This window comes from Arachis hypogaea, chromosome 13 (assembly GCF_003086295.3).
Source record: "Arachis hypogaea cultivar Tifrunner chromosome 13, arahy.Tifrunner.gnm2.J5K5, whole genome shotgun sequence".
Taxonomy (NCBI): Eukaryota; Viridiplantae; Streptophyta; class Magnoliopsida; order Fabales; family Fabaceae; genus Arachis; species Arachis hypogaea.
The window spans coordinates 87,211,842-87,221,258 of record NC_092048.1 but is presented as its reverse complement, the minus strand read 5'-3'; the positions used below and the strand labels follow the sequence as shown (position 1 = coordinate 87,221,258).

Here is a 9,417-nt window from a genome sequence, read left to right as displayed (position 1 = left end):
CCCTTGTAGGTTCGGCCATGGTGCTTATGTCAATGGCCTTGCACTCTCCTTTTGGGTTCTCTTCTGTATTGCTTGGGAGAGTGCTGGGAGGGATTTCAGTGATCCTTTTACTCAGCTGGCCCACTTGTGCTTCCAAATTTCTAATGGAAGATCTTATTTTATTCATGAAACTTACAGTAGCCTTAGACAGATCAGAGACTAAGTTTGCCAAATTGGAAGTATTTTGTTCAGAGTTCTTTGTCTGTTGCTGAGTGGATGATGGAAAAGGTTTATTATTGCTAAACCTGTTTCTTCCACCGTTATTAAAGCCTTGTTGAGGCTTTTGATCCTTCCATGAGAAATTTGGATGATTTTTCCATGATGAGTTATAGGTGTTTTCATAAGGTTCACCTAAATAATTTACCTCTGCTATTGCAGGGTTTTCAGGATCATAAGCTTCTTCTTCAGAAGATGCCTCTTGAGTACTGTTGGATGCAGCTTGCATTCCATGCAGACTCTGAGAGATCATATTGACTTTCTGAGTCAATATTTTATTCTGAGCCAATATGGCATTCAGAGTATCAACTTCAAGAACTCCCTTCTTCATAGGCGTCCCATTGTTCACAGGATTCCTTTCAGAAGTGTACATGAACTGGTTATTAGCAACCATGTCAATGAGTTCTTGAGCTTCTGCAGGCGTTTTCTTTAGGTGAATGGATCCACCTGCAGAAGTGTCCAGTGACATCTTTGATAGCTCAGATAAACCATCATAGAGTATATCCAGGATGGTCCATTCTGAAAGCATGTCAGAAGGACACTTTTTGGTCAACTATTTGTATCTTTCCCAAGCTTCATAGAGGGATTCACCTTCTTTCTGTCTGAAGGTTTGAACATAAGCTCTAAGCTTGCTCAGCTTTTGAGGAGGAAAGTACTTGGCTAAGAAAGCCGTGACCAGCTTATCCCAAGAGTTCAGGCTGTCTTTGGGTTGAGAATCCAACCATAATCTAGCTCTGTCTCTTACAGCAAAAAGGGAAAAGCATGAGCCTGTAGACTTCAGGATCTACTCCATTAGTCTTAACAGTATCACATATCTGCAAGAATTCAGTTAAGAACTGAAAAGGATCTTCAGATGGAAGTCCATGAAACTTGCAATTCTGCTGCATCAGAGAAACTAATTGAGGTTTCAGCTCAAAGTTGTTTGCTCCAATGGCAGGGATGGAGATGCTTCTTCCATGTAAATTGGAATTAGGTGTAGTAAAGTCACCAAGCATCTTTCTTACATTATTATTATTTTCGGCTGCCATCTCCTCTTCCTGTTCGAAAATTTCTGAAAGGTTATCTCTGGATTGTTGTATTTTATCTTCTCTTAGTTTCCTTTTCGGAGTCCTTTCAGGTTCTGGATCTGCTTCCACAAGAATGTTCTTATCCTTGCTCCTGCTCATATGACAAAGAAGAGGGCATAGAAAAATAATAATAATAGAAATCTTTTATACCATAGTATAGGGATTCCTTTGTGAGTGAAAGAAAAGAGGGAGATAAAGAATGTAATGGAATGGAAGAAACACAACTGTGAGGAGGGTAGAGATGTGAGATGAGATGTTAGTAGATGAATAAATAAATAGAATAAGATGAGAGAGGGAGAATTTTCGAAAAGTATTTTTGAAAAAGAGTTAGTGATTTTCGAAAATGGTTTTTGAAAAATGTTAGTATTTTTTGAAAATTTTTAAAATCAAAAATAAAAATAAGAATAATTAGTTAATTAAAAAGAAATTTTTGAAAAAGAGGGAAGATATTTTCGAAAATTAGAGAGAGAGAGTTAGTTAGGTAGTTTTGAAAAAGTTAAGAAACAAACAAAAAGTTAGTTAGTTAGTTGAAACAAATTTTGAAAAGAAAAGAAGTTAGGAGGTTAGAAAAGATATTTTGAAACCAACTTTTTGAAAAAGGTAAGATAAGAAGATATTTTAGAAATTAGTTTTTGAAAAAAATTTGATTTTTAAAATCACAATTAATGACTTGATTCATAAGAAATCACAAGATATGATTCTAGAACTCAAAGTTTGAATCTTTCTTAACATGCAAGTAACAAACTTGAAATTTTTGAATCAAAACATTAATTGTTATTGTTATTTTCGAAAATTTGGTATAAAAATAAGAAAAAGATTTTTGAAAAATATTTTTGGAATTTTCGAAAATAACTAAGAATTTTGAAAAAGATTTGATTTTTGAAAAAGATTTTGAAAAAGATAAGATTTTCAAATTGAAAATTTGATTTGACTCATGAGAAACAATTTGATTTTAAAATTTTTTGAAAAAGTCAATCCAAATTTTCGAATTTGATGAGAGAAAAAAGGGAAAGATATTTTTTTGTTTTTTGAATTTTTATTATGAGAGAGGAAAACAGGAAAAATGATGCAATGCATGAAAGTTATGGATCAAAACAATGAATGCATGCAAGAATGCTATGAATGTCAAGATGAACACCAAGAACACTTTGAATGTCAAGATGAACATCATAGACACAATTTTGAAAAATTTTTAATGCAAAGAAAACATGCAAGACACCAAACTTAGAATTCTTTAATGCTTACGCACTAAGAATTCAAGAATGCATATGAAAAACACCATACAACACAAAACAAAAAATCATCAAGATCAAACAAGAAGACTTACCAAGAACAACTTGAAGATCATGAAGAACACTATAAATGCATGAAATTTTTGAAAAATGCAAGATGCACATGCAAATGACACCAAACTTATGACATGACTCATGACTCAAACAAGAAACACAAAAAATGTTTTTGATTTTTATGATTTTATAATTTTTTTGGATTTTTTTTCGAAAATTATATGAAAAAGAAAAAATAAGGATTCCAAAATTTTTAACATGAATTCCAGGAATCTTGCATTCTTAGTCTAAAGCTTCAGTCCAGGAATTAGACATGGCTCACTAGCCAGCCAAGCTTTCAATGAAAGCTCCGGTCCAAAACACTAGACATGGCCAATGGCCAGCCAAGCTTCAGCAGGTGAATCAGGAACAGCAGCAGGTGGATTAGCAACAACTAGCTTGCTCTTGATAAAAAATTGTTGCCTCAGTCCAAATAAATTTAGACATGGCTTTACAGCCAGCCAGACTTCACATGCTTCAAGAAACACTAGAATTCATTCTTTAAAAAATTTGAATAAAATTTTTGAAAACATTTTTATATTATTTTTTTCGAAAACAAAGGAGAAAATTTTGAAATATTTTTGAAAAATTTTTTGAAAAGAAAACAAAAAGAAAATTACCTAATCTGAGCAACAAGATGAACCGTCAGTTGTCCAAACTCAAACAATCCCCGGCAACGGCGCCAAAAACTTGGTGTTGTTGCCGGATCAAACTTGACACTGATGTTACCGGACCAAAAGCTTGCCGAAAACTCAAACAATCCCCGGCAACGGCGCCAAAAACTTGGTACGCGGAATCGTGATTACACTTTAATTATGTAAAGTTCATTGCTCTTTCTTTCCCTGGTAATGGCGCCAAAAACATGATGCCAAAACCATGGTTCACAACTCCGTGTAACTAACCAGCAAGTGCACTGGGTCGTCCAAGTAATACCTTACGTGAGTAAGGGTCGAATCCCACGGAGATTGTTGGTATGAAGCAAGCTATGGTCACCTTGCAAATCTCAGTCAGGCGGATATCAAACAGTAATGGGTTTTCGAAAATAAATAATAGAATAGGGATAGAGGTACTTATGTAAATCATTGGTGAGAATTTCAGATAAGCGAATGGAGATGCTTTTCGTTCCTCTGAACCTCTGCTTTCCTGCTATCTTCATCCAATCAGTCTTACTCCTTTCCATGGCTGGCTTTATGCAAGGGCATCACCGTTGTCAATGGCTACATCCCCTCTTCTCAGTGAAAATGATCAACGCACCCTGTCACGGCACGGCTATTCATCTGTCGGTTCTCGATAATGCTGGAATAGGATTCACCCTCCTTTTGCGTCTGTCACTAACGCCCATCAATCGCGAGTTTGAAGCTCGTCACAGTCATTCAATCATTGAATCCTATTCGGAATACCACAGACAAGGTTTAGACTTTTCGGATTCTCTTGAATGCCGCCATCATTCTAGCTTACACCACGAAGATTCCGATTAAGAGATCTAAGAGATACTCATTCAATCTAATGTAGAACGGGAGTGGTTGTCAGGCACGCGTTCATAGGGAATGATGATGATTGTCACGTTCATCACATTCAGGTTGAAGTACGAATGAATATCTTAGATGCGAAATAAGATGAATTGAATAGAAAACAGTAGTACTTTGCATTAATCTTTGAGGAACAGCAGAGCTCCACACCTTAATCTATAGAGTGTAGAAACTCTACCGTTTGAAAATACATAAGTGAAAGGTCCAGGCATGGCCGAGAGGCCAGCCCCAAAACGTGATCAATAGATCATAAGATAATCCAAAGATGAACAATGGATTAGAACTGAGACCAAAGATCAAAGATGGTCCAAAAGACCTCTAATACAATAGTAAAAGGTCCTATTTATAATAAACTAGCTACTAGGGTTTACATGAGTAAGTAATTGATGCATAAATCCACTTTCGGGGCCCACTTGGTGTGTGTTTGGGCTGAGCTTGAGTGTTGCACGTGTAGAGGTCTTTCTTGGAGTTGAACGCCAGCTTTTGTGCCAGTTTGGGCGTTCAGCTCTGGTTTTGGCTCCTTTTCTGGCGCTGGACGCCAGATTTGGGCAGAAAACTGGCGTTGAACGCCAGTTTACGTCATCTATTCTTGGTCAAAGTATGGACTATTATATATTGCTGGAAAGCCCTGGATGTCTACTTTCCAACGAAATTGGAATCGCGCAATTTCGAGTTCTGTAGCTCCAGAAAATCCACTTTGAGTGCAGGGAGGTCAGAATCCAACAGCATCAGCAGTCCTTCTTCAACCTCTGAATCTGATTTTTGCTCAAGTCCCTCAATTTCAGTCAGAAAATACCTGAAATCACAGAAAAACACACAAACTCATAGTAAAGTCCAGAAATGTGAATTTAACATAAAAACTAATGAAAACATCCCTAAAAGTAACTAGATCCTACTAAAAACATACTAAAAACAATGTCAAAAAGCGTATAAATTATCCGCTCATCACCCCACCATGGTAAGATCTTCCTTATGTATACTTTCTTGCTCCTAGCTTTAGATTCTTATGAATTTTGCAATTTCTTGGTGTTGTTGAGTTTGCTTAGGTATGCTAGCTTTTGTTGATTTTGTTGAATTGTTATGATATTCATGTAGATTTCATTAATCTTGGTATGGATAAATTGATTAGGTTAGCGAAAATGCTTTATTTTGAGTAGCACATGAATTTGTGAGTGTTTTCTTGACTATCTAGCTTGAATACCTGCCAGGAATGTATTAAAAATACCTTTCTCTATGTTAAAAAAGGGGGGGGGTCCACACTTAAGCGTGCAGGACGCGTGTGCGTCGCTTGCGTTTTTGTAACTCTTGGTACATTTTCCCGAGAGTTGCGCGAGCAGCGCGCGACCATTGCGCGAAACGCGCGAATGCCTACCCACGCGTATGCGTGAGGCATGCTCACGTGTCGTCTTGCCTTCTTGCCCACCCACGCGTACGCTCATATGGCACGTACGCGTCGGCTACCTTACATGCCACCCCTAGTACATGACACCCGAGAGTTGCGCAAGCAGCGCGCGAGCACTGCGCAAAACGCACAGTTGTCTCCTTACCTGTCTACCAACCCCTGGGTAGGCGTGGGTGGCGCTCACGCGCCCCTCTTCTTTTCACGACCTATCCATGCATACGCGCATGGGGTGCGCACGCGTCATAGTTTTCCCTCTTCCACTCTCTTCTTCCTCTCTTCCTCCTTTCTTCTTCCTTTCCTCTTCACCACTTCCCTCCACCACCGTCACCGGCGGTGCCACCAACCGTCGACCACCACCTCTGGTGGGCCCCACATTCTCTCTCCTCTCTTTCTTCCATTTCTTTTCTCCTATCTCCACTTCACTACACCTTGCCCTTTCCCTCTATTCAAGGTTTTCTACTAATTCTTCTTTTCTCCTTTTTTTGCATTCTTCTTTCCTTAGTAGCATTCCACTATTTTCTTTTCCATTTTTTCTTAGTTACATTTTTATCAATGCATTCTTGTTTACTTGCTTTTTTTTCCATTTTCCATGGGCGTTGAGATTGAACTTATCTTTTGCTTTGATGGGTTATTTTGATATGTTTTGACTTCTTTGTGATATGTGGTGTTGGTGGATGATTGGTATTGTATTTTGGGGGTGCTACATTGCTCACTTTCCTCCACTTGCTTTTTGTGTGAGGGTTGCACACCAAGTGTTTGATGAAAGGCACCAATGAGTCCTTGTTTTAAATTTGACACTATGCTTTTACCTTGGTGCCCTTTCTCATTACACTTGCCCATCTTTATGTGTGTTGAGCCGATTGTTCCTCATATTTTCCATTCACATGCTCATTATTCGTGACTTGCTTCCTTGTGGCATATTGCATAACTATTAGTTCCACTTTCTCTAATTCCACCTTCCTTCATGTGAATGCCTCATTGTCATGGGGGTTGGATTGGGTGTGTGTGACTTTCTTGTGCTTGATCGCTTCTTACATATGCTACTCTGTGTTGTTATGGATGCTTGAGCCTATTCCTCTCATGCCTTTTACTTGTATGCTTATCTCACTCTTGCATCCCATGCTAGTGCATTGTCCCATGTTTCAATCATTGCCTTGCTTGCATGTTGCAGCTGTCATGTCTTCAAGACCCCTACTCTTTTGCGGAATTTATCTCACTTGCATGTTAAACTTCAAGTGTAGTCTCTTTGAGTTTAATGTCGTCTCTTTTCCTCTTCTTTTTCAGATGGCCATAAAAAAGGACAAGGAAAAGGCACCGAAGAAGCCACCTACCAAAAAGGTACCTCAAAGATCCACCGCCAAGGTGCACCATGCGCCCAAGGCTAAGCCTCTCCCCAATAAGGCACGAAGCATCATTAATATTGATGACCAAGAGAAGGACAACCCTGTGAGGGACCCCACTAGGTTTTCCAACCGCTATTGTGAGCTCATGTTCCCCATCATGATTACATGGAATTATCATTCTAAACTTCTTCTTACCCCTCCAGGTCATATAGTTCAGTTTGTCATACCTCGCATTGAGCGGCGAGGATGGGGATTTGTCATGCGAAGACCACAAGAAGCTAACCTCTCGTGGGTGGTGGAGTTCTACACCAATTACCACTCCCATTCTCTTCAGACTGTTTTTGTGCGCCGGAAGCAAGTCCCGGTTTTGGAGAAAGCTATTCAAGAAGTACTTAGAGTCTTACCCATGGCAGATGAGGTAGATGGTTACCAAGAGGTCCTCTGCCAGCGTGATGACTTTGATTTTATTTTTGATTGGGATGCTATCCGCCGAGTCATTGTCGAACCAGACACATTCTGGACCGGAGGGAGACTAAGGCCCCAACCTAAGGGAATTCTTGCGCGCTTTCTCACCATCGAGGCTCGAGCATGGACCCAGATCTTGTCTCATTACGTGTTTTCCAGCACTCATGAGACGTTGATCACCGCAGACCTAGCCTTGCTAGTTTGGTGCATACTCACGGAGCAGCCGGTCAACATTGCTTGCCTCATCCACCAAGCCATGGGTCGTGTTCATGCCAAGGGTAACCTACCTTTCCACTCCCTGGTGACAGAGTTAGTTGCTACTGCTGGTGTTCCCCGAGAGACTAAGGATCGAAAAGCAATGATTCCGATAGAGGGCGACGTCGTCTCGACCGAAAAATATCTCAAGCCTCCGGCGGAACTCGAAAACCTTGATATAGCTATCCCCTCGGATATCCCTACTACTTCTTCTACACCACAAGGATCTTCCCACCAACAGTTTGAGGATCTCCATAAGAAGATGGATAGATATGAACGGCGGAACCAACGCCGGTTTGCTTATATAAAGAAGCTTTTGAGTTTTGTGACCCCATCTATAGAGGAACCGGAGATCTTCACATCCACCTCGTACTTAAGTGAAGAGAGCATTCACGAACTGGATAGTGAAAGTTTCAAACCTGACTACCCCTTACACCTTGCTAGTAGCACGGAGGACTGTGCTAATTCTTAAGTGTGGGGAGGTCGTTCGACCGATCTCCATGGGTAATAATCTCCTCTTTTCAACATCTATGGACTTTAATTCTCTTTTGTTTTGTTAATTAGGACACCTTGCATGTTTAGTTAGTTTTTCTTGTTAGGACTACTTGGTTAGGGTGATGACCTCTTTTCCAAGAAACTGTGTTTTCAGGGCACCCTACCAATTTAAAAAATTTTTTTGCGATAAACTTGCTTGAAGAATGTATTTTGGAACATGGTTTTTGAGCTAAGAATACAAGCATGTGAGTTTTGAGCCTTATTGTGTGGTTACATCTTCTAACTACTTATTCCTATTCTTGTGTGCATTATTCTCTTTCTATGATTGCAATCCTTGCTTTGTCTGATTCTATATATCCATTATTTTATGTATGAATGCATTTACATGATTGAGGCCAACATTTTAATAGTCACTTTTCTCAAATATCCTTAACCCTTTTATCTACCATTGCTAACTAATTTTGAACCCATGATAAACCCTTTTGATTCTTAATTGAGCACATCAACACCCCTAAGTGAAAAACAATGAACGTCCCTGGATTTGGATCCTTGATTAGCTTAGGCAAGTGAGGGTGTGTGTCATTCAATTGGGAGGGTATACTTGGGAACTTGGGTAGATGTAAGGGTATGTCTTTGTATTTGTAATTGAAAATTTTGGGGATGGGGAACATACTCATGTATTGAATGATTGAACCATATGCATTGGCACTTTTGTACATGAAACCCCACAAAGGGGACAAGAAAAAAATAAATAAATAAAAAAATAGGGGAATGAAGGAAAAGAAATGTAAAGAAAAAGAAATAGAAAAATAAAAGAAACAAAAATATAGAAAAAAAAGCAATAATAAAAAAGGGGACAAGTTGCCCCATAACCAATGCATATGGAATGAGAATTAAAGAGAAATGCATGAGCATGTGGAAAGTGAATAAATGGGTAGTTGGGTTGTGTATTAGAATTGCATAGGTTGTTGTATGTGTTAGGTGAGAGCCTAGCCTAATCAAAGATGCATAAGCTCACTTGACCATACATGTATTCTTACCCTTACCCTAACCCCATTACAACCTATGAACAAGACCTCATGATACTTGTACGCATGCATTGAGTAATTGTTGATTGTTAGATGAAAGACAAATCTTAGAAAGCATGATTAGGGGAGGATTGAGTGACAAACCCTATACACTTGAGCGAATAGAGCGGATACACTTTCGGTGAGGGTTCGATGCTCAACTCCTTGTTCCTGGATTTCACAAGCGTTCGTCTCGCAAGCTACATGAACTTCA

General features: G+C 39.2%; 1 non-coding gene across 1 annotated transcript; it reads left to right on the top strand.

Annotated features, from left to right (window-relative positions):
- Positions 1–778: 778 nt before the first annotated feature.
- LOC112739039 (small nucleolar RNA R71) lies at positions 779–886 on the top strand. Its single transcript, XR_003169980.1, has one exon. It is a non-coding gene; the product is annotated as a small nucleolar RNA R71 (small nucleolar RNA).
- The last annotated feature ends 8,531 nt before the right edge of the window (positions 887–9,417 follow it).